General features: G+C 35.1%; 1 pseudogene; it reads right to left on the minus strand.

Annotated features, from left to right (window-relative positions):
- Positions 1–23,355: 23,355 nt before the first annotated feature.
- On the minus strand, positions 23,356–24,709 carry LOC149183367 (protein phosphatase 2C and cyclic nucleotide-binding/kinase domain-containing protein pseudogene; annotated as a pseudogene).
- Positions 24,710–26,844: the final 2,135 nt, after the last annotated feature.

Raw genomic sequence — 26,844 nt, forward strand, 5'->3', positions numbered from 1 at the left:
GTCTATGGAAGGTGTTGCAAAAGATTGGTACTATGGCATACAAATTGGATTTTCCTGCAACTTCTCAAGTGCACCCAGTTTTCCATGTTTCATGTTTAAAGAAGGTTATAGGTGACAAGCTCCCAGTTCAAAAAATATTGCCAGAACTTAAAGAGGAAGGAAAAATTATATTGGAACCGGAAGCAGTCACAAAAACAAGAACTTGACAACTACGAAATCGATCAATCTCGGAGTATCTCATCAAGTGGAAGAACTTTTCCACTAAATATTCCACATGGCAGGATGAGAATTTTATATAGAAGCATCTAGAACTACTCAAGCATTGAGGACAACACATTTTTGAAGGAGAGGGGCATGTTATTTTTGTGCCTTTATATTATTATTGTTATGTCAGGTTGGTTATATGGTGACCCCTTAGACTCCTATATATTGAAAGGAGGTTTTGTCATTTGAATCATTGAAGAATTATTCATTTGCGTAATGTAAAGGAGGTTTCCCCCTCAAAGAGGCTTATTTCTAAGGCATTGATCTATCTTTTCTATATTTTTGTGAGTTTGTTTCATAACACACACAAAGCCATAGGAGCAACCTTAGGCCAGGTAGAGGAGAAATTTCCCTATGCCATCTGTTTTACCAGTAAAGACTTGTCAAAGGCTAAGTTAAGTTATACTATGAACAAAAAAGAACTCATGGCTATTTTGCATTCATTAAACAAGTTTAGGCACTACATTATAGGTTATCAGACATTTGTGCATAGTGATCATGCTACAATTAAATACTTAATGAACAAACCAAATGTAAATGCTAGAATCATAAGACGGTTACTTTTATTGCAACAGTTTGATCTAACTATTGTTGATAAGCATGGTAAGGAGAATGTTGTTGCTAAGTTTATATCTATGATGAATTTGACTGCAGGTGAAGAAGGAATGGTTGATGATCAGTTACCAAACGAGCATTTGTTTTCCATTTCAGTGCTCTCCCGATGGTTTGTCGATATAGAAAACTATTTGGTATCAGCACAGTTTCCACCCAACCTGCCCTGCAGAGAAAAGAGCAAGATAGTTAGGAGAAGTCCCCCCTTCACCTGGATTGGGGGAAATCTTTTTAAACTTGGCCTAGATTAAATCTTGAGAAGATGTGTGAGGGAAGAGGAATTTTTTGACATCCTTCTGACCTGTCATGATGGGCTTTGTGGAGGTCACTTTGCAACAAAGAGGACAACATTCAATGTGCTGGAAGTAGGCTATTACTGGCCTACTCTTCCTCAAGATGTGAAAAAGTACATTAGTCAGTGTGATCGGTGGTAGAGGATGGGAAATCTTACTCTAGGAGATGAAATGCCCCTACAACCTCAAGTGATTTTTGAGCCATTTGACAACTGGGTCATGGACTTCATTGGGCCTATCAATCCTCCTTCAAGGCAAGAAAAATACATTATTGTGTGCATTGATTACTTGACTAAGTGGGATGAAACCAAGGCAATCAAGGTAGCAAAAGAAAAGAAGGTGGCTGAGTTCCTAAGGGAGAATATATTCTACAAACTTTGGTACCCTATACTGCTAGTCACAGACCAGGCAATCAGTTAACCTCTAGCATGATTGAAGAATTTCTCAAGAATCACAAAATCAAGCATAGGACCTCCACTCCTTATCATCCAAAAATTAATGGACAAGTGGAGGTGACTAATAGAGCACTGAAGAACATCCTAACCAAGGTAGTGAACAACAATAGAAAGGATTGGGCATAAAGACTAGTTGAGGCCACCTGGGCCTATAACATGACATGGAAGACCACCATTGGATTTACAACCTACGAGCTGGTCTGTGGGAAAAAGGATTTGATGTCCATTGAATTTGAATATAATACATTGAGGATGACATCCCAACTAGATTTGGATCTTATTCATGCACAAAAGGAAAGACAGTTACATTTGAATGGCCTGGATGAATTTAGAATGTAGGCCCTCATCCATACAAAGATAGTTCAACTTCAGAGGAAAATTTGGCATGACAAGAATATCAAGGAAAAGAAATTTCAAGAAGGCGACTGGGCATTGTTATATGACTCTAGGTATAGAAACTTCAAGGGGAAGCTAAGGAGAATATGGGTCAGACCTTATGTGGTGGAAAGATGCTATGACAATGGTTTAGTGCAGATCAGAAGTATAAATGAAGAAGCCATTCCATTACTAGTTAATGGACATAGATTGAAAATGTACAAGAGGCCACTATCTAAACAAGAGTTCATTGATAGTATGAACAAGACAGTGATGATGATGGAGCAAGTTTTAGCTCCTCCCTCATCGGGTCACTAAAAAAGAAAGAAAAACAGAATAAGGATTGAGGCGAAAACCTCCATGAGGCAGCCCAAGGATGAGAAAAATGGAAAGAAAAAGAATATCCCTAGGTGAAAACCTTCCTTGAGGCACCAAGGGAAAATATCTAGGTTGAAAACCTCTTTGAGGCAGCCTAGGTCTTTAAAAATAATAATAATAATAATAGTAATAATAATAAGAAAAGAAATAATTGTTATTTGCGGGAGGATGAGAAAGACAATTACAGAGCAAAGAGAAGATCCAAAGGGAGCCTTGCCTCACATATGTTCATCTCCTCCACTCCTTACCATGCATCTGCCATAAATTCCATTGTTTTTCACTTCATTGCTCCAATTCAGTTGAAAATTGTGTTTTCTACAGGATCCCCTGACTAGTAGATTGATTAGATCCACAAAACTCATTCTATACATGATCTGACCCCTCACCTCATCCATTATGATCATCCCCACATCCACACACACTCCTGCTCCCTCCATCTATTCAAAGGCATCAGACTTGCAGTCATAGACACCATCTATAGACAGCAGAGGAGGAAGAAGAATGACCATCAACAACACCTTTGATCTTTGACAACTATAGTGTGGCATTAAGGTCATAGGTAAGTATCCTACTCACTCACTCATATGCATCATTTGATCAAAAGTTGTAAAGGATAAGAGGTAGTTGGTTTTTAAGTAAAAAGGTGGCCAATTTCCTCTAGAGAGCTAGTGGATTACATACACAGGAAACTCAGTTTTTTTTCAAAGAATTTGCTTATTCCCTCCCCAAGGCTCACATGCAAGATGCTCATCAAGTATACCTCACATGAGTGTAGATACAGTGTCATTTATGGCTACCATTTTAGAGAGATTGAAGAATTAAGATTTGAGGTAGAAACACCAGTTCACCAAAGACTCAGCATACCTTATTTTCTAATGAAATCACTCATGAACTCTGATAGCAAGGAGAAGACAAGAAATTCCCAATAGTTAGTTCAACATGGGTTCACCAGAATGCTCATTGAGGATGTCCTCTAAAACCTAAAGATGCCTATAACATGGTCAATCTTCAGAGACTTACCAGCAGAGTATAACATCAAAAACCTCATGTATGATGTTATTCCTTCTGTGAGTAAGGAGGAGGAAAAAAAAGAAGAAAAAGATACCGAGCTATATGGGTATGAGATGGATGAAGAAGGAACTAATACAGAGGATGATGTTGAAACATAAGAGAAAGAAGGGATTGAAACAGAGGAGGAAAGGAGGCAAGAAACTGATAGAGATGAGAAAGAAAAAATAGAGAGGAGGAAGACATTGAGATAGAAGGGGAAGAACGAATAGGAGGACTCACCTAGGGTGTCTTTAGAGGTCCCTGAGTAGAGGGCAACAACTACCATCACTGCTTTGAGCGCACCAATCAAGAAGGAGGAAACCCCCTCTACATTTTAGAACAAGAAAGAGTAGCAAGAAACAAAAAATTTATGAGGCTTCAAGGATAGAGAAACAGTTGAATAATCAAATCCCATGACCCTACTTAGCACTCATCATATAATTGTAAATAATCCTTAGTTGGCACCTTGATATTGTGTTGCTCAAGGTCAAACAATTTCACATTTTGAGGACATGTTTAGGCTACCAACGAATGATAATATACATGCCTGCATAAGGAGATGGAAAACACTACCACATAGCTTGAAGATCAGAGAATATCAGTGAGAATAAGTAGAAAGGAAAGTAGGCTTCTATAAACAAGGAGTAGAGACTGCAACAAAAGAATGAGATGTCAGAGAGGTTACCAGAGCCACTAAGTTGCGCAGAGGATCAACAAAACTTTTAGCAGGGGGTGATGATGAGCCTCATCATTGAATAATTATACGAGCCTTAATTCACCTTAATTCACCTCCTGTCTTAGTCAAACCAACTATTCTCACAACTTGTTGCATACTTTTGATTATATTTTGTGTATGAGATGAGTAGAGTTAGATATTTTTCTTTGTGGTCTAATATGCATGTAATGCAGGAATACAGGATAAAAGAAACGAAAATGCAGGGATAAAAGATAAAAGCAATGAGCTATGGTAAAGACCTTGGTAAAAACTCGAATGGGGCAAGGGAGGGGAATTACAAGAGGCAAATCCTCCTCATTTACTACACCTCTATTCAAATATCCCTCCATCAACTGTAAGTACAAGCAACCAAATCAGGTGTAATAGAAGGCATCCAAGCAAGTAAAGGTGCAAATAGCCAAATCAGGTGTACTAGAAGGCAGTCAAGCAAGTGAAAGTATGAGATTATCTTGAGTTGGTTGCCAAGCCTCCCTACTAGAAGGTAGTTGACCTAGTGAAAGGGAAAGCACAAGTTTATCATTGGATTGGGAGTTATGCCTCGCTAACTTTGAAAGAAGTCATTGGAGACATCAGATGTATAAGTAGAGAGGCTTAGGACATTATTTTTTTGGCTATTTATAGTTAGTTGCCAAGGGTTAGAAATAATTCAGACTTCTCACTGTAGAACTCCACTTTGTTTTCAAGCTACAAGTTTTGCAACAGTTTTTCATTTATAATGAAGATGAGTTTTGTTTTGAGCCAGCCCTAAGTTTACTTAGAGGGCTGAGGCTCTTGGGTTAGGGCCCAACACTAGCAGCCAAAGCTCCTCTTTATTGTATTTCTATACTAGCATAGATTCTTCTTTTTTGTTCATTTGCTTAATTAGATGCATTTTCATTACATTAGTAGTACAAATTCATGGTTTCATGTTCATTTTCTTAAGTAGTTCATTTCCATTATAGTACTCGCATAGCTTCAGGGTTCAGCTGTCTATTTTTTTAAGTAATTTCATTTGCATCACCACAGTATAGAGTAGATGATTCATGGTTTAACTAGTTATTTGTTTAAGTAGTTGCGTTTTCATTAAAGAGGTTTATTGTTTAATTTTTCATTTGCTTAAATATTTGTAGTTGCATTATAGTAGTGCGGAGTAGATCATTTATGCTTTCATTCAATTAGCAGGTTAACAAAGAGAAGATTCATAAGGTTGTCCACAGGTGTCTCGGCCTCACCTCCTCCCTCTAGGACCATGATGTGAGGATGAAACCCTACAACAACCACAAAAACATAGAGTTTCAATTTTTCATGGAGTTTGTTGGTTGATGTAGTTACATGGTTCATTTCATGGCATCTGTTCCTTCACCCTTTGTCTAAGACTTCACTCATACGCCCATTCTCCATCAGTATGAAGCACTTGAACGAAAGATGTTAATTCACGTTGTAATCAGTTTTTACCCATATATTACCTTACACAGCAAAACCCGAACAATCACCGGCCAATTCATTTTCAATGCTAGCTTTATGCACATTAAATCCCCACCACCAATCTTCCTTGTCTGATCCGACGACTGTTGCACACCCACTCGCCAACTAGATTGGTCAAATATCCACCGTTGATCTGCGTCGCCAAATCTATCTGCTATGGTACGATATCGCGTGGAAATATTTCTGATCATTTTTCGCCCGATGGCACGCAATAAGAGTGGTTTCCCGGTGTTACATGTCACCTAGGGAGGCTTATTGCGTAAAATTTTAGAAAACTTCCTACAGGTTTGAGGGTGTGTGATAAATCAACTTACTGCCATCTAAACCTACTCTGTCATTCCCACACTTTTTATTCTCTTGATTTAATCTCCATTGTCTATCTATCTCTTGATCTAATGGCTATCACTTCACCCGATCACCAACTAGCTTGGCCGATCTCCACCATTGATCGACCCCAACTGATCCAAACGCTATTGCACAATCTCATGCAGACACTTGCACGACCATTATCTAGCTGAGAGCACATGAGAAAATTGGTTTTCTCGTGCTACATGTCACTTCGTAAGGCTAATCGCATGAAATCCTAGAATATAGCTTATGGTTTTAAGGGCACATGAAATACAGCGTACCAACTCTGCAAACTCGCTACCGTTTTTGCACGTTTCCTTTTCCCATGATCTAATATCTACCATCCATCTGCCAATTAATCTTGTCTGTCGATCTCTTGGCTTAGCCTCCATGATATAATCTGAGTCGTCCATCTCCTATTAACCCTGTTCGTTCATCTATCCACTCAATTTCCGCGACATAATCTCCACCATTCATCCTATTAGTTAACCATATTCGTCCACCTATCCACGTACCCTCCTACTATCCGATCTCAGCCATTCAATTACCTTTCACCCGCCTGATCCAATGGTTCTTATGCACTGTTGCTCATTATGTCCTCTTTTGACAAATTTTGATCTCTGACTGCTCCTTTGCTTAAACATAGACTTAGCTTAAGTTTCCTTTTCTTACCCCTTAGTCTAGTTTTGATGCTTTTACTTATGTAACTTAGAGAATTATCATTAGATTAGTGATTGATCTAGTAATTTTCTCTTCTTCCATCAAAATAAAGCTTCTTCTAACCCTATAGAAGTCTGGCTTAGAACCTCTGGGGTCACTTTCCATATGTGCAGTGACAATAGGCAATACCTTCACTTCTACTTGTGCATATAGCACTATCACATACAAGTTTGTATGAACCCTAGGTTGATAATTAAAGTTGGTAGCCCTGGAGGTTGTAGCATTCTTGTTGCAATATCTAGGTTCCTTAGTGGGTAAACTTTTGGATCCCATAGTCTATCATCTTAGATCGAGACAAGAGGTTGCTTGGTACATTTTGGTCTAGTCTCTCATCGATGTTGGACACCAAGCTCACTAAGTCCACATATTTCATTCCCAAACTGATGGTAAGACAGAGGTCATTAACAGGATGACTATACACATTCTATGCATTTACAACTCAAATCATCCACAAACATGGGATGAGAGCCTCCACTATGTCCAGCATAGCTATAACTAGGCTCTCCACAACTCAACTAGCCACAACCCTTTTTATGTGGGCTTGGGATTCCAGCCACTATGTCCCATTGATGTGGCTATAGCATTTACAACTACTCAGGCAGATTCGACTCATGTCTAGTCTAAAAGCAGTAAGAAAAATAACTTCATTGAGCACATCCAACACATCTGCCAGTAGGTCCATGACATTGTAGAGAAATCAAATGCCAAGTACAAGTAGTGAAATGATCGACATAGGGTGCCACACATGTTTCAAGTGGGTCAAAAAGTCTTGTTGCATTTGTAGATTAAATGCTTTACGGAAGCCTATCAAAAACTTAGACCACTTTGATATGGTCCTTACACCATTACCAAGGCTATCGGATGTAATGCATTTGAGATAAATTCTCCCCCATTCCTTGGCCTGCACCTAGTGTTCAATGTGGAGCACCTTCGACCATACTTCTGACCATTGTAGGAGACATAAGACATTATAGAACAACTCACACCTATAGAGTTAAATCTATACTACGTAAAACAAGGAACAACTGATTGGATCATGGACATGTAGATCAAGAACACCTGACAATAAAGGATCCAATTATATCGAGTTGTCAAAGAAGGTAAACTCCTTCACTAGGGCAAGTGGCTCACTGGGGACCAATTTCATCCCAAGATTCCTCATCTCATGGAGGAAGTCAATAATGGGGACCATTTCTTCCTAAGGGGGGAAAAATTATGCAGGCAGATATTGGTGGCAAGCCACCTATTCCACTTGGACCCCCACCATTGTTTCTTTCAATTTTGAGTTTCCTTATTTGTAACACAATTTACTATTTTTTTGTAAATTTTTGGGTCCTAAACTTCTAGAGCCATTTTAAGGCCCTAAAGGACATTTTTTTATAAAACCGCGGCCAAAATAGGATGTTGACTAATGTTGGCCACTCGAAATTTGTAGTCCTCAGATAGATATTTCTAACGAGGTATTGTTCACATCAAACACTTATCATTTGCCAAAGTTACTACCCCGAGAAGTTGGTAGCCTCGGGAATTTCATCATTCTTGTTGCAATACTGAGGCTTATCACTTTTTGTCATTGTTTTAGGGGAGGTGTCAAAGTATGCATTGTTTTCTTCCCTAGTTGATTCATTTCTTGTACTTTATGCAAAAGTAAAGAAAATTTCATTAAGCATATTTCATTTTAGCAACAGAAAATTTCATTGCATTAACATTCTTATTCAAAAAAAAAAAAACTTCTCCAACACCATTCCCCCCCCCATTCGATCATGTGGTGCAGTGAGAACCACATCACCATACACTTTTGCAGGTAGAAGAAGAAGAGGTGACAGAGTAGGTAGACTAACTGAATGGAGATGATGACTATGAATAATATCCTCTTGGATTTCCCATTCAAGATAATGATTTCCTTGGGCATAAGAAGAACATCCCTCCATATTTCCTTCCCAACTAAAATTGTATGTTGTTAAAGGACCTGGAAACCTTTCTCTTTGAATTTGAAATCCTTTGTAGATATTATGGTTACTTACTAAAAACACAAAAGTTGAGATTGTTTCTGACAACATTGAAAGATGGAGCTCTTAAATGGTTCATGAGTCGAGGGACTAATTCAATAAGATCATGGAATGATATGCAAAAGATATTTCTAGACAAATATAAAGACCATGATCTTAACGAAGAAATATTTAGAATGACTCAAAAAGAATATGAGAGCGTTGAGGATCTAATAGAGAGGTTCATGTATAATGTTAAGAGGGAAAAAATAAATCATTTAGGATCTAACAGACTAAAAATCCTCTTAGAACAATTAAGGATGAGTGGATTGATATCCTTCATCTCATGCGTAGAGGTGATGTATATCAATTATGATATGAAGGAATTTGTGAAACATGCAAACACATATGAAGAGGAAGAGCAAGAGTAAATAAATCGGCATCAATATTGGCAAGTCAAGTTAAACTTGGAAGTTTGTTTGATGAATTTCAAACAAAAATTCTTAGCAATCTAAGAAAACAAGTAGAAATGTTAAGAATGAAAGATGGGGAAACAAAGATGTTGATATTTGTGTTTTTCAAGTAGAATCACATGGTGTTAAATATTGCCCATCATTACCAAGGTTAAAGGATGTTTACCAAGAGGACAATGGAGAAAGTACATCACCAAAGTAGCTATGTTATGTAGCTCCAAGAGGATGACAGCATCTTATTCCACCTAGTATGATGCAAGAAACTAATTCATAATTTCAAGGTTATACACATCCATCTCAAGGTAATTGGAACACACCCTTTCCTTGGCAACCTTGGCCATCTCAACCCCAAAACAAATATTGACAACAAGGTTGAAAAGGACCTTATGGGAGAAATAAAAAATATCCTCAATATTTTCCTCCATATCCTCCATATCTAACTCCATGTTATCCCTACCATCCACCTCCACCACAACCACAGCCCCAACCACATCCACCTGAAAGATCCACTCTTACTCAACTACCTGTACCACCATTTCGAAACCCACACAAGTAGCTCAACCCACTTACAATGCTGATGTACAACACTTTCAAACTTATCCTCTTGATCTCTATGATATTCATCTTATCTCAGGAAGAGTATTGCAAAAATGATATTCTCTTCATGTCATTGAAGGACAACATTTAGAAAAAGAAGATTTAAATCATAAAATCAAAGAATCATGGGCTACACTGGATGAAGAGCAGACATCAAAATCAAAGATTAAGGAAGTTCCCTCATGTTACCATCATATCCACCATGCATTCAAGATAATGATCAAAAAAAGAGGAAAATTTAATTGTCATGATAGAAGAAGACATGAAGAATGATCCATATAAGAAAACAAGTCAAGGGAATCAAATTTATATTCAGGTTTGGTTCCATAAAATCAACAAGATGGAGCATCACTGTCTCCTTCAACAGTACTTGATATCGTCAAAGGCAAACAATTTGTTCTCTAAACTTTAGGTAAATGTGAAAGCATACATATTGAGCCTACACATCAGTTTATCTGTCATCTTGATGTGCACATGGATCCATTGGAAGTATTCCTATACTTGAAAGAGATTTTTCTTTTTTTGAAGTAGAGTAGGATAGAAAAAGAAATAAAAAATAAAAAATAAGAGAAAATTAAAATCTTAGGTGAAACCCTCCTTTGAGGTGCCTGAGATTGACTCATTGTTTGAAAACCTTCATGAGGTGGTCAATGGGTTTGAAAAGAGAGAAAGAAAGAGAAAAAGAAAAGATCCTAGGTGAAAACCTCCTTTGAGGCGCCTAGATATACCTACTAGTTGAAAACCTCAATGAGGCAACTAGTATGCCTGAAAGAAAAAAATGAAAAAATAATAAGAGGATGTATATTTTTTTTTTGCTTCATGTATCTCTCTCTGATGAATGCACGTGCTCTCCAACCTTTGCATGAAACAAGAATAGTTTATCACCAAAAGAAAAAGTTGGTCAAAAATCTAGTAAAATGAAGTCAAACTTAGAATTTCTCCTCCTTTTCTCAAATTCTCCAAAAGGACCAAGGCCATGTAAATACATCACCCTCATGGATTTCCAACATCCACCCATAATTTCCAAGACTTTCTCATGAATTTTCATCATTGTTCTAAAATGATACATGGCACCTATGTTTTGGTACATGAGGCCAAAAGACACAGAGTAGAAAATTATTTTTATTGTACCTTGAAAATCGTGAATCCATTGGCCAAGTTGTTTCACTGGGAGATGAACATGCATGATGGTAACATTCTCAAGAAATTTCATCAAATTCCAATGCATGTTTTTTGAGAAATTGTCCTCAATCACCCATAGCCATTTTAATTTTTTTTCAAGATTCATGCATCCATTGGCTAAAATATTTTATCGGGAGTTGCATATAGATGATGGAAAAATGATAAAAACATTTCAGGTCAATCTAGTCTACCACTTGGGAGATATGGATGAAACAAGTCTTTTATAAGAGGTTGTCCTGGAATGCTACAAAAGGGAGCATAATTGCTACAAGAGATAGATCCAATTAGAGAGAGAGGGAAAAAGGTCATGTCTACTTTAGGGAAAGTTGAGAGAGGTTCCCAACACCACTTTCATCACCCATCCAGTCCATCTAGCCAAAATTCATCTTCAAATTCCACTCTACCATACATAAAAAACACAGAAAAAACTTTACTTTCAATCTTTCCACCACCATGATGATTTTGTTCCTCTCTTTGTGGCTTTTATGACTTTCCCTCAGTTCCACATGCAATATAAGGTCTCAAAGAAGAATTAAGTGATTGGTACAGGAGGGAAATTCGTTCTATAGCAGCATGTACAGTCACATGAAAAATGCTAGAATCCTCCCCCCCCTTGCAGAGTAAAATATTCAGCCACCTTGATCATAATAAAGCCATTTCTGAAGTGAGAAGGGGAATACTAGCAAATAATCCATCCACTCCAATTGCAACAGATTGAATGTTGGAAAGAAGATTTCACACAAAAACCTTATCAAACAAATAATCATGAAGGTATGAAGAGCTTTGCAGAAGCAAGCAAGGAGATTAGCACCTCCAAAGAAGCATGGATCTATCAAGAACTCAACAACAATATGCATGCCTCTTCGACAACTATCACATAGGTACAGGTCTGCAATATTATTCACCTATTCTCTTGATCTTGTTATGATTAGAAATCTGTTGTCAATGCATAATAGATGAGGTTTTATAAACTAAGGTTGGGTCAGCAGTATTGGTCACCCTCAACGAGTTAAGTGCATCTAACTCCCTCACTCATGCAACATGGAGAAGCCAAATTAATAAGGGTAATGATTGCAATGAATGGGGAAAATGGTTGAAAAAAATGAAACTCGTGTATGTGCCATGTCACCAAAGCACTCCGAGCCCTTACCACAAAGGGAATATTTTGTACTAGACTCGAGTCTCGACTTCATTAGAACCATCGGTCATTTCTAAAAAATAGTTGGAGGAAGGACACGCTAATGTTATTAGACTGCCTAAGGTACCACCGAGGTGTTTCAAACTTTGTTTGTAGGTGCTACAGGAAGAAGCTACAAGAATGTTTGAACTGCTACAAGAGAGCCCAGAGGAAGCTACAGGAGGAATTAAAGGGTTAAACAGGGACATAGTGACCTGAAATTGTCTTCAAATCCTCATGCACATACAAAGCTATTTTGAAAAAGAGTAAATGGCTTCTTCCATCCTTGATTTCCATACAATTGCATGAGAAATCCTTGCTAAAGTTGGTAGACTGTAATACACAATTAAGAAATATGTCTTGTTACAAATTACTGTGTAAAGGCAAGATAGGAGCAGAAAAAAAATGTTTGTTTGATATAAATTCTAGCATCCTTCTACATCACTCATAAAAAGGAAGTTAATATTGTTTCTACCACTGAGACTGCTCTAAGGAAAAAATAAAAAATACACCCAAGTAGCCCCAAGAAGGAGCATGAGGAGAAATAGGGGGAGGTTTTAGCCAAAGGGGAAGTAAGTTTTGACATTGATGAAAAGGCCAAGCATTTGAGCAGCCCTAGCTAAGAAACTCAAAGCATTAACTACCATGGTACTGGATAAAATAGGGTTGCTACAGGAGAAGAAGGGTTGCTACAAGAGACAAAGTAGGTGCTACAAGAAATAGTCTACCTGCTACAGGATTGTCTCAAGAGGAAAAACTAGGCCCTATATTGAGAATTATTGGCCACAAAACCCTAGAAATTTGAATTTGTCTTCAAGGAAGGGGTAAGTACTTGATCTATCACATCTTCCAAACAAACATTATGCGAATTTTTGCAAAATTCCTCCAATAAACATGTTGTAGTAGAACAACAAAAAAAATTGAATTGTAGAGTTTTCTTGTGAGTATGAGAATTATGATAAGATAATACACTTGTTTTGAAATTGACATACCATTTTTCACCTCACTCATCAGCAAGAAGCACTCCTACCCTTGCCATAAGTTGAAACCCTAAGTTCTCTGAAATTGATAATCAGCAACAAGGCTCCCTTGCACAAACCTTGAGAACACATGGACAAATTTTGTTGACATGGATAGGGAATCATTTATGGACTTGAAGAGACAATCATGAATATCTCTTCATAAGAAGAAGAGGGTGGAAAAGGAAAAGAAAACGTTGAAAGATAAGAAAAATTTCGTAAAATATTAGGACAAAGGATAAAAGGAGAATAAGAATCAAAATGAAGAGATAAACTCACTCCAATGCAAAATAAAGAAGCCTCAAGCCTCTCAAAAGAAGCCAAGCACCAAGGGAGCCACGACCAAACAACTAAAAGAAGAATACGCCATACTACAAGAAGGTAGAAAGATGCTATAGGAAGGCATAAAGTTGTTATAGTAAAGTAGAAAGTTGCTACATAAAATTGTTGGACATCTATAGGAGAGATCAAGGAGACCACCAGGGCCATGAATGAGGCACAATTAGGTCACTAGGTTTCTTAGATGGTGACAACATTTTCAGCACGAGGATATGACGTGCCTCCAAATTAGACATAAATTAAGGTCCATCTAACTATCTTTCAGCACATTAAACCTCTCTTTTTGAATTATATGAAATATTTTCAACTTTAATATGTTATTTAGGAAGGTTTATGGATAATTGCATATTGGTGCATAATATTATTTATTTTTGTATAATATTGTGAGAATATTCGGTAGATTCTGAAGGTTTTGAGGAGGAGATAATGTAGGGACTTACTCCATACTAAAGGAAGATAAATATTGGATAATAAATGACTAGAATATCTTGAAATATTGACAAACTCTAGAGCTCCATTGATTGATAAAATGTAGGGATGTGTTCCCTGTCATTTAATGCATATTCTGCATGTTGGGAACTAGATCCTATATTTGAGGGATTTTGGAGGCGAAATCTTCCTCCTTTGAAGGATAATTCTTGTTGATCATTTTTTTATAAGTACCAATTTGAATTTGAATCTATAGGAAGGTATCTCTTAGTCTTGTTGTTGAGAAAAGTTGTATATTTGCATCTCCACTTTCATTCCTAGCGGGGATGTACCTAGATTGATTCAAATAATGAATTTTGGTGCCATTTTTATCTTGTAAAGATTTTTAGCCTTCATATGAATCTGATTATCCCTAGGCTTGGTCATCCAAAGAGCCTCAGAGCCGTTTTTTATAATTATATTTTATATTTTTACTTCTTATTCACATGCATATCATATTCTTGTTTTTCCTATTTCTACGTTTAGTATTGATGATTCTTTTGTTGTAGGATTGGGTTAAATGATTGAAGGGAATTGCTTTGCAGGTTACCCATAGAGACACAAGAATGACTCATCTTTATAATATCTTTTCAAATTCATTTTCATGATTGAGCTACTTGGATTGGGTTACTAGTTCATGAATATAGAATTTTTGGAAGTCCTTGTAGCAAAATAGTAGTAATTTTCTTCCATTTTTTAGAACATGTTAAGAAGCTTCGTTTGAGTTGATTCCACTTGAATTAGATCATAATATCATTCAGTTTAATAAAAAAACTACTACATTTCATTTTACATTTGATTATTTTATGCATTTTATAGGATAACTAGCTCACTAATTCTCGAATTTGCAGATTTTAGACTAGGAATTTTTTTCTTTTGTTAGCACATGTTAGCGACAGTATTTTCTATTGATTCCACTTAGAATGGATACCAAATACATCATAATAAATAAATAAATAAATTACCATTCCATTTTCATTTGATTTACTTGGTCATTCAATGATTTATCTCCTCCCGTAGCAATTATGTTTTCTCATGTAGCAAACCTGTAACACCATTTTACTTCATCAATTTTGATCCCCTCTAAGGATATCACTTAATATATATGAATAATGACCCCCATATACTATTATGATTAGGGGTATATAATAAACTCCAAACCTTCCTTTTACTCATTGAGAAAATAAAGTAGACTTAGTTTCTTGATCACGAGTATGATGCAAGTAGGTTACTGATTCACAAGAAAGTGTGAACTAGGTAGATTGTACATGTAATTATGATTGGTAGTTTGATGAATTATGCACGATAAATATCTTTATTTCTTCAATTAGATTAAGCATTGTCCTTTCATTAATTCGTTAGTTAGCATTTACAAGTTGAGCAAGTAGCATTTCCATTTCTTATAATTAGAGTAGCAATTCCATTTTTTCAATTACTTTAGGCTTTGATTTCATCACATTCACTCAATTACATCAGATCAACAAAAGGACACATTTTATGTTGCACATATAGTGTCGATACCTCTAAAGTTTGTATGCGCCCCTGGTTGATAATTAAAGTTTCCAGCCTTGGGAGTTGCAACATTCTTGTTGCAATACTAAGGCTCATCACCATAGACCCCTCGGGATTTTCCCTTTGTCAAATAAAATATTATATTTTTTTCATGTACCTCTCTAAGGAGAACATACAATTATAATAAACCATCCCAACCAATTCAACCTCATCTACTCGCTGACACTAGTAAAAAATGGCTAATTAGTTACTAAAAAAATGACTAAAATTTGTATATAAACGACCATTTTTTAATCGTTCACCAATAGTGGCTAAATTTCAGTATGTTATAATGTGACCAAATTTTAGTCATATTTAGCTTAGTCATTAATTGATTGTCTCAAATTTATAATCTAGTTGTATATTTAGTTATAAATTTTATCATTAATTTAGTCATTAATTGCCACAATTAATGACCAAATACACAACAAAATATACTACTATCTAGTTACCCAATAAAACCAATCGATGACCAAAAGAATATGACAAAAATTTTGGTTGTGTTAAAAGATACTATAAATTAGTTACTAATAGTCATATATATGAAAATTTTAGTCATCGTTTGAAACCAATTAGTGATAAAAGAAATATGACTAAGTTTTGATTGTGTTATAAGATACTATAAATTAGCTACTAATAGTCATATATATGCAAAATTTAGTCATTATTTCTAATCACAAATTTATCATTTATAGTAATCATTTATATCTTTTTTTGTAGTTTCATATTCATTATATAAATGACTGATTTAGTAGTTTATATTTATTTCATTTACTTTCATTAATAATCATTATAAACGACTAATTTAGTTGTTGTATATTCATTTTATCTTTGTTCATCTTTAATCAATATAGACTACTAATTCATTAGTTTTAAATTGATTTCATGTGTTCATTACTTATTATCTTAAATTAATTAGTATGATTTTGCAACTAAATTAAAAAAATGTCATACAATGTGCATGTTCATCTAATATGAAAGCACAAAGTTACATATGTTAATGACAATACTCAATAATATCAGGTATAACTATAAATAATTTCAACCACATAACTTATATTATATGAAATGTCAAGTATTACAATATGAGTTTCTAACCTAATATTGGTTGGACTACAATTTACACATGAAATATTGTTTGATCACTTCAAAACATTAACATTGTGTTGTGAAGGCATTGTAAGTGAATTATCAAACTCTAAAGACTTGACCATAAGTGTGGATCTGATGCGGGATATTGGCTTTAAGGGTGTCACGAGACCAATTATATTCTCTCTCTCTCTCTTTCTACATTCATCGCTCTAATGTTATTTCTTCAATTCCTGCTTTTTACCATCAATATTGAGTTTCTCTTATGAAAATGAAATAAGTTACAATTCAAAGTATGAGGCTAATTATTGATTAATTCCTCTCTTATCCAACAATAAACAATGTAGTAGTGTAAAACGTTCCTCAACTCCAACTGAATAATGCTATTATGATAGCATATTAGACAAAAAGTCCAACATGAATATATGGAAAGTAGATGCCTTTCAACATACACTTAGGCTTATCTTCATTCCAATAATTTGACTTTAACCTGGATATATGCACCTGTCAACATTCCAAAATAGTACATTATTCATCAAAAAATAGTATATTGAAGACACATGCATAAACACCTACATATCATTTCATTTGATTATGATATTAGCAATTACCATAAGTTTCATATTCTGCTTCAATATTGTCCTAGATTTTTAAATATTACCCTTTATAGATTAATATGCCAATTGTTAGCAATTATGACCTAAATTTGAACATCTAAAAGCTATCACCTTGAACAAGGATTCTGCTATAATACTCACACACTGCATTTCAAACTCAAATAGTTATTTATGCTCACCATTTTCGAATGACCATAATATTAAATATGTGAAAAAGGTGTTTCAAAAACCACTAATAAAATTAAACAATTCTAACATGAAAAAAATTCCTAACATTGTTCACCTAGAAGTTGAAAATTTCTACTCAAATCTTCTTTGAAGCTTGATATTTTGACAATAATATAAGCTCATGAGACTCAATTTCTTTGACAAGAATAAATAATGCCTAATGAAATCACAAGTTTTCTCCATAAATTACAAACAGTAATTGTTGATAAAGTTCAATAGCTTGGGTTATGGTAGGAAGAATCATTATTTTCCCAATTTGGGTTTAAATACCACTTCTGACATATTCATAATATTCATTATTCATGAGATAATTTTTGAATGAGGATTTTCATGAGGCAAGAGTAATTTCTCACTCTTGCTTAGGGTGAGAGAGTGAAGAAATTGGTTACATTCTTGAGAAAAAAAATGAGTACAAACAAGAATTGTTTCCACAACATCAGAAGAATTTCCAAGAAAATATATAATTTGGGTGCCGACTATATCACTAAAATTATTTAATTGGGTCATTGAAACCACTAGTAACATTTACTAATCTCATCCAAGTTCTTTTGAACATAATACAAAACTAAATGTAAATGCATTATCATTGAACATTTGGGAAATGAATCTCAATTACATCAAAACGTTTAAATAAACTAGAGGCCGAAAAGAAATTTCCTTCAAATTTTAGATATCTCACGAAACTAACTAGGACACACTTTATAATGATTGGACTAAGAATGCACTCGGTGTTTCATTCCCTGTTAGTTGTGTTTGCATTTTACTCAAATGTTTCATAATTCTTATAGATCACTATACAATTTTGGCATCAATGACATTTTTGAAAATTGTTTCTTAAATCATCAATTTTTTTATTCTAGTACTTCAAAAGCTTAGAAATTATATTATGATACGTAACCACTTAGCCTATGTGAGAGTGTTTCATGCTGCACATTGAAAAAATGTGAATAAGTAAAATGCAATGAAAGTGCATTTATATATAGCAACAAATATCTTACTCTTTTTTTACATTCTTAATATATGATTGTAAACAAAATATTTCTCAAAAATATGGAAAAGAAGATCTAGAACTAATAATTAGGCTACAAATAAATCACTACAACAAAGCTAAATAATTTCATAATCAAGACAAAAACCGCTTCCATTGAATCTTACAAAATAGAGCATGAATCCAAATACATATTCCTTGTACATAATGAAACATAGAAGCCATGAAAACATTAACATACAAACACTTCAAACCACATACCTTTGTAAAACTCCAATGAGGAGACATTCCAAGTTCTTCCTATGAGACCTCCCTTATGTCTCCTGTTGTCTATAAAAAAACCATTGGTGAACAAATAGTAATGTATACTTCAGTCACATTGATCTAGCTGACTTCAAGCCATTTTGAAAGGGAAAAATTAACCCTTTTTTTGTATTTATCTGAGAAACACATGCATATAAGGTTTTAACTTTTCATCCATTATTGGTAGAAAAAGAGATGAAAAATACAAAACGTCCAAATCTGATTCTCTTTCGAATTCTGTATAAGCATGTCCTTTTCCAGTTTCAACATAGCAACTTTATTTGGGAATTTTGTCTTTGATGATACCATAACCAGCCTGACAAGCAATTTCTTAAGAAGAATGAAACAATATTGCAACTCAAATCTTAAGTCTATACATAATATTAATGATTTCATACAGAAAAATTACCAATTACAACAATTATAAATGTTCTGACATACCCTCTATGATACATGGAGGCAACAAGGCCTCCAAAACCATACATTTCAAGGCACTGCTTCAAGGAAAATATTTTATTAGAGGAAATCTCAAGCAACAAGACACACATAAAAGAACATTAAAAATAAATTTTTGAAACCAAGTAATGTACTTATAAACCAAAAAGACTAAGAAAACCAAAATACTTCAACCCTAGCACAATTTTATGAAATAAAATTACATTTACATTTTGATCCTAATATATGGTCTTCAGTTAGAAGTGAGGATAGTCTACTTCAAAATTCATACTGAGTTTCCTATGTTTGTCAATTCTTCACTACAATTCTACCTTGAAATGTCCAATAATGATAAGAATGCCTTCCCAAGATGTCCCACATAAGTTGATTAGCTGATTTTAATACATCCTAAATGATTTCATATTTCCCTAGCATGCATAGCTATATGCACATGCAAATTTTGCATGCACCTACTCGGCTATTAAATATTGTGAAGATCAAAATTTGGCTACCAAATTGACATGATTTTATGAAGGTCAACCAATATAAGCCAATTTGGTAATCATAGTGGAAAATAAAATTAAAAATCTACTAGCAACGTAAAAAATTTACCCTTAAATTGTTCCCAAGTACCTATAGGCACCAGTGATGAAAATACGAAATTAGAAACAAAGTATCATAAACTCAAATGTCATTTCAAGCTAAGTGGAACACAACCAAATGTTTACACAAATGAGATATCAAAGAATAAAAAGAGCTTAGTTTTCTCAAATAAGAATGGATTTTGATCTTTTACTTCATAATTTTTTAAACTCGTAGTTTCGCTTGATGGAGGATATCTTCCTCATTTAACCAAAAATTGAGCTAAGAAGGTGATTACATTTTCCAACAAAGACAAGGTACAATTTTTAGTCATATTTCTGGTTCAATTAACTAAATTATATAGTTTATGATTTAGTGGTCATTAATTTCTTATATTTAGTACTAAGGACCAAAGGAGCTTAGTTTTTTCAACTATGAATAGATTCCAACTCTTTTACTCCATAGTTCTTTAAACTTCTAATTTTCCTCAATTAAGGACATGTTCCTTATTAAACTAGCACTAGAGCTTGGAAGTTTTGGGAATGTTCTAACACAAGCCATATATAATTGTTTGTGATATTTCTTGTTCAACCCTTAGATGAGAGTTATTGTTTTAAAGGTCATGTTGTGTATTATACATGGTACTTTCTTCTTTCGTAAGGGGGAAAATACGTCCAACACCAGATTGCAAATAAAGTTGAAATCCAAAGACAACCCCAAATGCCTAAGTAGTAAGTGAAAAATATGGAACCCTAGCCATCAGGAGGAGTTGTATGCCAAAGAGGTTGTCCTTCATGTAACACATAATATCAGTCCTGCACCATCTGCCAGCATGATCTAGAAAATTTTCACTAGAAAATACTTAGTGTGTTTGTATTATGAGCATTTAAAGGAGTAAAGTGATGTCAACATTTAATAAAGTGTCCTTCTTTCATGGTTTCATTATCAAGTGTTTCTTCTATGAATAAATCTCCCTCTCATGGATATATCATTTTGTATGGATAAATTACTTGCATTGAATAATACATCAGATGCCTCTCCTCTCTCTACCAGTGTTTTGGATATCTGCAAGTGCAAGTTTGATATGGCAATGATGCCAAGATACATAGTTGGCATCTAGGAGGTCAAAGACATAACTAAGAATTCAGATAATAACAGGGACCCAATTCACCAAGAAGGGTAGCACACTTATGAAGTTGTCCTTGAAGAACCATAGAATGTAAGTCTAATACCAACCACCAACATGACCTAGAAAAACTCCACTGGTAGATACTGAGTACTTTTGAGTTACAAGCATTTCTGAAGTTACTTAAGAATTTAATTCACATTTCTTTTCTTTATGGTTGCATTTTCAAGTGGCACTGGCCTACCTGACAACTCTCTCTCTCATGGGGATATCATTGTGTATTGATAATTAAACATTGAATACTATGTCAAATGTCCCTCCTTTCATTACAGGTATTATGAATATGTGCATGTGCAACTTTAATATATTATTGATGTCAAGCTACAAAATCAACATATGTCACATAGCTCCTTTCTCAAGTGTTGATCATAAATTTTTAATACAAGTCTCTTTTGTCTACCACATTCACTTAAGTGGTATTTTGTAACAATTTTTTTACAACAACATCCTTTATATATTCCAAATTTAACTGGAAGTATACTTCCAAGTGCCATAGGTGGTGGAGGCACAATTCCAATGCTTGGAAGTAGCGAAATTTAGTATTAGTTCACTTAGATTATATTGTTTTGGGCTTCATTGGAAATAATATAATTCAATTATATAATAAGAAAACTATTTTAGAAGTTAGTAGGAATGACAAATTAAGTTAGTTCTGTGGCTTGGGATATTATGGGGGCTTGTTACATTCATTTAAAATCATATTTCATTAGGGAGTCTTAACATAAAATTGTTGAACAAGACTTTTGTAGTGTATTAGGACATTTGTATCTCAGTGTTAGATATGAAGTAGCAAAACAAGACTTTCATTGTGTGGCAAGATGTTTCAGTTCTAGTATTAAATACTCATGTTGACTGGAAGTTTGAGTCCAAAAAAAAAAATTGGGATTAGAAGGCATGTTTACATTCAAGATATGGTTATCCTTAATAAATAGGTGTAAAATCAAATTTCAATAAAATATCACTCCATGTCTTTGACAAGAAATATCTTATTATTTATTCATAAAAAAGAGTGTTCTTTATAATGATCTAGTTAGTTTTAAAGGTATTTATACCTTCAAATTCAATGCCAACTACACAAGGATATCTAGCTGTCATCTCCCAAGTGGTATATGCCATAAAGTAAAAGGACATGGTTTCTCTTGCCTAAGCATGCTTGAGATCACTGTGGTTATTTTTTTTAAAGGAAATCCATAATAGCAGTTATAGTTATCATTGCCCTATATAAATAGGAAATGAGTATTCATTTTTAAGTTTTACAATATATACCCCTGTTAATGTATCTGGGAAACTTAGATTCCTTTATTCACCCTTGGTAAATCTTATTAAAAAGTCTCTCTTATTATAGCCTTCTAGGAAGCTCTAATGCATGTATCTTGAAGTCATTCTTTTAAGGTATTGAAGGAAACAAAAACAACCACAATCTAAATATGTTCTCTGAAAGGCAAACACGACTTTGTTTCCCTTGTGGAAGGTAAAATTCAAACTAATCTTTCTCCTGATCATGAAAAGGTAAGATGATTGTGCTACAATGTTTGGGTGTGCTTGGTATCTTCCACATTTGTTTTCCTATAGAAGTTTCTATTTATGATTAATACTTCCCAACTATTATAAAATAATGTTTAATCTTGTATGTTTCAATACAAGGATGACAAAACTTTGTCAATTTGGTTGACTTTGATTTCTCTCAACCAAGAAGCCTCCTTTTGATGTTTTCCAGCATCATTATTGAAATTTAGAAGACATAGAGGTGGATTTTATGCATACTTGGAAAAGGCTATGCTACGTTTCAAAATTCCATGGATTTTCATCCAATTGAAAAGCATGATAGATTTCTCTTATAAACTGTGAAGTTTCATCCTTGCCAAGGATTGGCTCGTGTTGTTGTTTATATGTTGTTAACTCTATCTGTAGAATTTTTGTTGTCAATCCTCTAGCAAGCAATATTGATGGATTACAAGTCGGTGCATCTCTTAGAAACTCATTATATTTCAGCATATCATGACGTAAAATGACCACTAATAACTTTTCTTTAGATCATGTTCTAGTGTGAGACAACCAATCCACTTTAGAAGGATTGAACATGATAGTTTCTCAAGAGCTCATGTTCCCACAATCCACTCACTTAGATAAGGTTCTCATTTGTAAATTATTATCAAAACATATCTATTGAAGGAGAAAAAATTATCATAATTTACATTGATGACATAACAAGTTTATTCTAATTACAAGAAAAATACTATTCCATACGGACCTTTAAGAAAACTATGTACATTTCCATTGATACCCTTGTTAAATTTGCAGTAACACGACATAGAGGAGAGATATGCCTTTGAAAGAAAAATAAAGTTTGCATAAAACTCAACAACTACATCAAGTATTAACATAGGAAATCAGATTAACTAGATACATAGCATAAACCTTCAAAAATACAAAACAAATTATGGGATTAGGTTACTAACCATATCAACCACTGCTTGACTAGAGATAAACTCAAATACTCCATCACTTGCAATAAAAAAGAATGGATGCATAGGTGTAAGTTGCATCACAAGAACCTCAGGAACTGAAGTAACCCCTATGTTTTCAACAATAGTATCTCCAACACTCCTAGTAAAGGCAGTGCCAGGATACATCCCATTTTGAACCCAAAGGTGAGGAGGATCTTCATCATCATCTTCTTCACCTCCCCAACACTGTACATTTTGGTTTTATTAACTCTTCAATCTGGTCGAGAGTTAACACCCTATATCCACATCTTTTCACACGAGCAAACTCATCTTCTCAGAAAGGTGTCTGGTCACTGGAGAGGTCATGCTAAAAGGTCATTTCCCTTTATGTCTACGATAACAACCCTAGAATCTTTGACATTGACAAAATACAGTGTATCACCTCTCACTAGAACAGTTATTATAGTTGTTCCACTCATGGAATCACCCATGTTGTGGTGATGCAGGTGGGAATTGGAGGCTTCAAAAGCTTAATTGTATCCCTTCAAACATCCGTATAGAAATCTATGTGCCTAAGAAAATTTTCACATAAATATTTCTTTACAAACTACACTCGAAATTATACGTGCCCATCAAACATCCAAAAAAAATGCTCTTTTATGTTATTCCAAAACATCATATGAATGAACAATGTTATGCAACTATCTCACAAAATAGAAGAAAAGTTAGATCAATGACTTCAAAATCAACCTCTTCGAGGGGGAAACCTCATTTACAGTACACAAATGAAAAATTATTGGATGATGTAAATGAAAAAATCTCCTTTCTCTATATAGGAGGGTAAGGAGTCACAATATAATCAGAGCCGACATAACAATAATAATTTGAGGGCACAACAATAACAATAATGGGTTTCTATGGGGCACAATAATAAGAATATGGGGACTAAATGGGCACAAAAATATAATAAGGGGGTTGCAAAAATAACAATAAGGCGCTACACTAGTAGTATAGGGACCTAACATGCCCCTCTCCTTCAAAAAGTGTTTTCCTCAATGCTTTAGTAGTTATAGATGCTTCTATATAAAATTATCATCCTCCCATGTGGAATATTCAGTATCTAAGTCCTTCCACTTGATGAGATACTCTGAAATTGATCAATTTTGTAGTTGCAGGGTTCTTATTTTCATGAATTCTTCAAGTTCCAATATGAATTTTCCTTCCTCCTCCAGTTCCAACAATATTGTTTGAACTGGGAACTTGTCACCTATAACCTACTTAAGCATGAAACATGGAAAACTAGGTGCACTCAGGAAGATACAGGAAGCTCCAATTTGTGTTCCATAGTACCAAACTTTTACAACACCTTGTAAGGACCATAGTGTAGGAATTTACAGGGTAAGTTCCTCAGACAGAACACCAAAGGACACCACTCACAAACAGATCACAGATCAATACTCCAGTACTTTTGACGTGGTTAAAACCCTCAAAGAGGGAAATAGTCCATGGCCTGAGCCAACGCGGCCACTTCAGGCAATTTATTAATAAAAGAATGAAAATTTACATAAGCTTCTCTCACGGACGGTTAACCTACAAATGACCCTCCATGCTCTTTAAATAGAGATCATGTACCAATCGGGTGTTAAGCCACGGATCAAGTGTCAGTAATACCGAGGAGAGAATGAACCGTCAGATCACTACATATCGTGACCGTCGGATTGTAAGTTACAAAATGTACATAGTAAAGAAACACACTTTACCTAACTCTATACTAGACCAAGTTATACTTAACTATTTCCTATGTGTCGGAATATCCTAACATCCCCCCTTAAGAACAACTTGGGATAGGATTGAAGGATTTACAAATATGACACAACAGGAGAAGGAAGGAGGCACTAGAGCCTATCCCCCCTTAGTGACAACTTCCTGAACTCCAACCATAAATCGAAGTTTAGTGAACTTCGCCTCTTTGAGAGCCCTTGTAAAGATGTATACGACTTGATCATCTGTTGAACAATATTGCACTTCAACAACATGGTCGTGGATGAGCTTTCTGATGAAGTGCATGTGCAGTTCAATGTGTTTGCTGCGCTGATGTTGGACTAGATCTTTGCATAGTTGAATAGCACTTTGATTATCACACCAAAGTGTAGTCGGATGTTGCTGCTGAAAGCCAAACTCTGACAGGATCTAACGAAGCCACAAGGCTCCCTTACTAGCTTCTACAGCACCATGATACTCTACTTCTGCTGAAGAAAGAGAAATGGCACCTTGTTTCTTTCCAGCCCATGTAATAGGTCCTGAACCAAGAGTGAACACATAACCTGTAGTATACTTCCGATCATCAGGGTCACCAGCCCAATCGGAATCAGTGAAACCAACCAATAGAGGAGATGCTTCGGCACTGTAATGAATCCCAAACTGAACTATACCTTGAACATAATGAAGTATTCTTTTAGCTTCTTTCCAATGACTTTCACGTGGGTTTTGCATAAACCGAGCAACAAGGCCAATAGCAAAGGAAAGGTCAGGACGAGTATGGGTTAGATACAAAATTTTTCCTACAAGTTGACGGTATAAGGTAGCATCAACTTCAGGACAAGTACAAGTGACTGAAAGTTTGACTCCAGACTGAAAGGGAGAAGGGGCTGGCTTATAGTCTTCCATGTGAAAATGGCGTAGAATATCACAAGCATACTTGGACTCGGAAAGGGAAATACCTTCCTTGGATTGCAAGACTTGAAGACCAAGAAAATAAGGTAAGTGTCCTAAGTCTGTCATTTCAAACTTCCTTTTAATGCTAGTCTTCACATGGTTTATAAGGTTGGGATCACTACCAGTTAGGATAAGATCATCAACATAAAGAACAAGAATGATAAGAGACTTGCCCACTTTCTTGATGTAGACAGTATTGTCAGAATGACACCTACAAAAGCCATTTTCTAAAAGAAAGTTATCCGTTTTGGCATACCAAGCTCAAGGAGCTTGCTTGAGACCATAAAGGGATTTCTTAAGCCAACATACAAGGCTGGAGTCTGTTTGTATAAAGCCAATAGGTTGTTCCATATAGATTTCTTCATGCAAGTCCCCATGCAAGAAGGCGGATTTAACATCCATCTGATGGACTTCCCATTTGAAAGAGGCAGTAAGGGAAAGAACAAGGCGGATAGAGTTCAATTTGGCAACAAGGGAGAAGGTTTCAGTATAGTCAATGCCTTCAACTTGTGAAAAACCCTTAGCAACAAGACGAGCTTTATGTTTATCAACTTTCCCATCTGGTCCATACTTGGTTCTGTAAACCCATTTGCATCTAACAAGTTTTCGTCCCTTTGGTAGAGGGACAACATCCCATGTATCATTTGCTAATAATGAATGATATTCTTCATTCATAGTTGCTTCCCAATCTGGATGGCCTGAAGCTTCTGCAAAGGTGTCAGGATCATAATTCACTAAAGCTTGAGCCAGCAAAGAAGAGGCTTT

The sequence above is a fragment of the Pinus tabuliformis genome, chromosome 3_2, assembly GCF_031772625.1.
Source record: "Pinus tabuliformis cultivar Carrire ecotype Pingquan chromosome 3_2, CPIR1, whole genome shotgun sequence".
Classification (NCBI taxonomy): Eukaryota; Viridiplantae; Streptophyta; class Pinopsida; order Pinales; family Pinaceae; genus Pinus; species Pinus tabuliformis.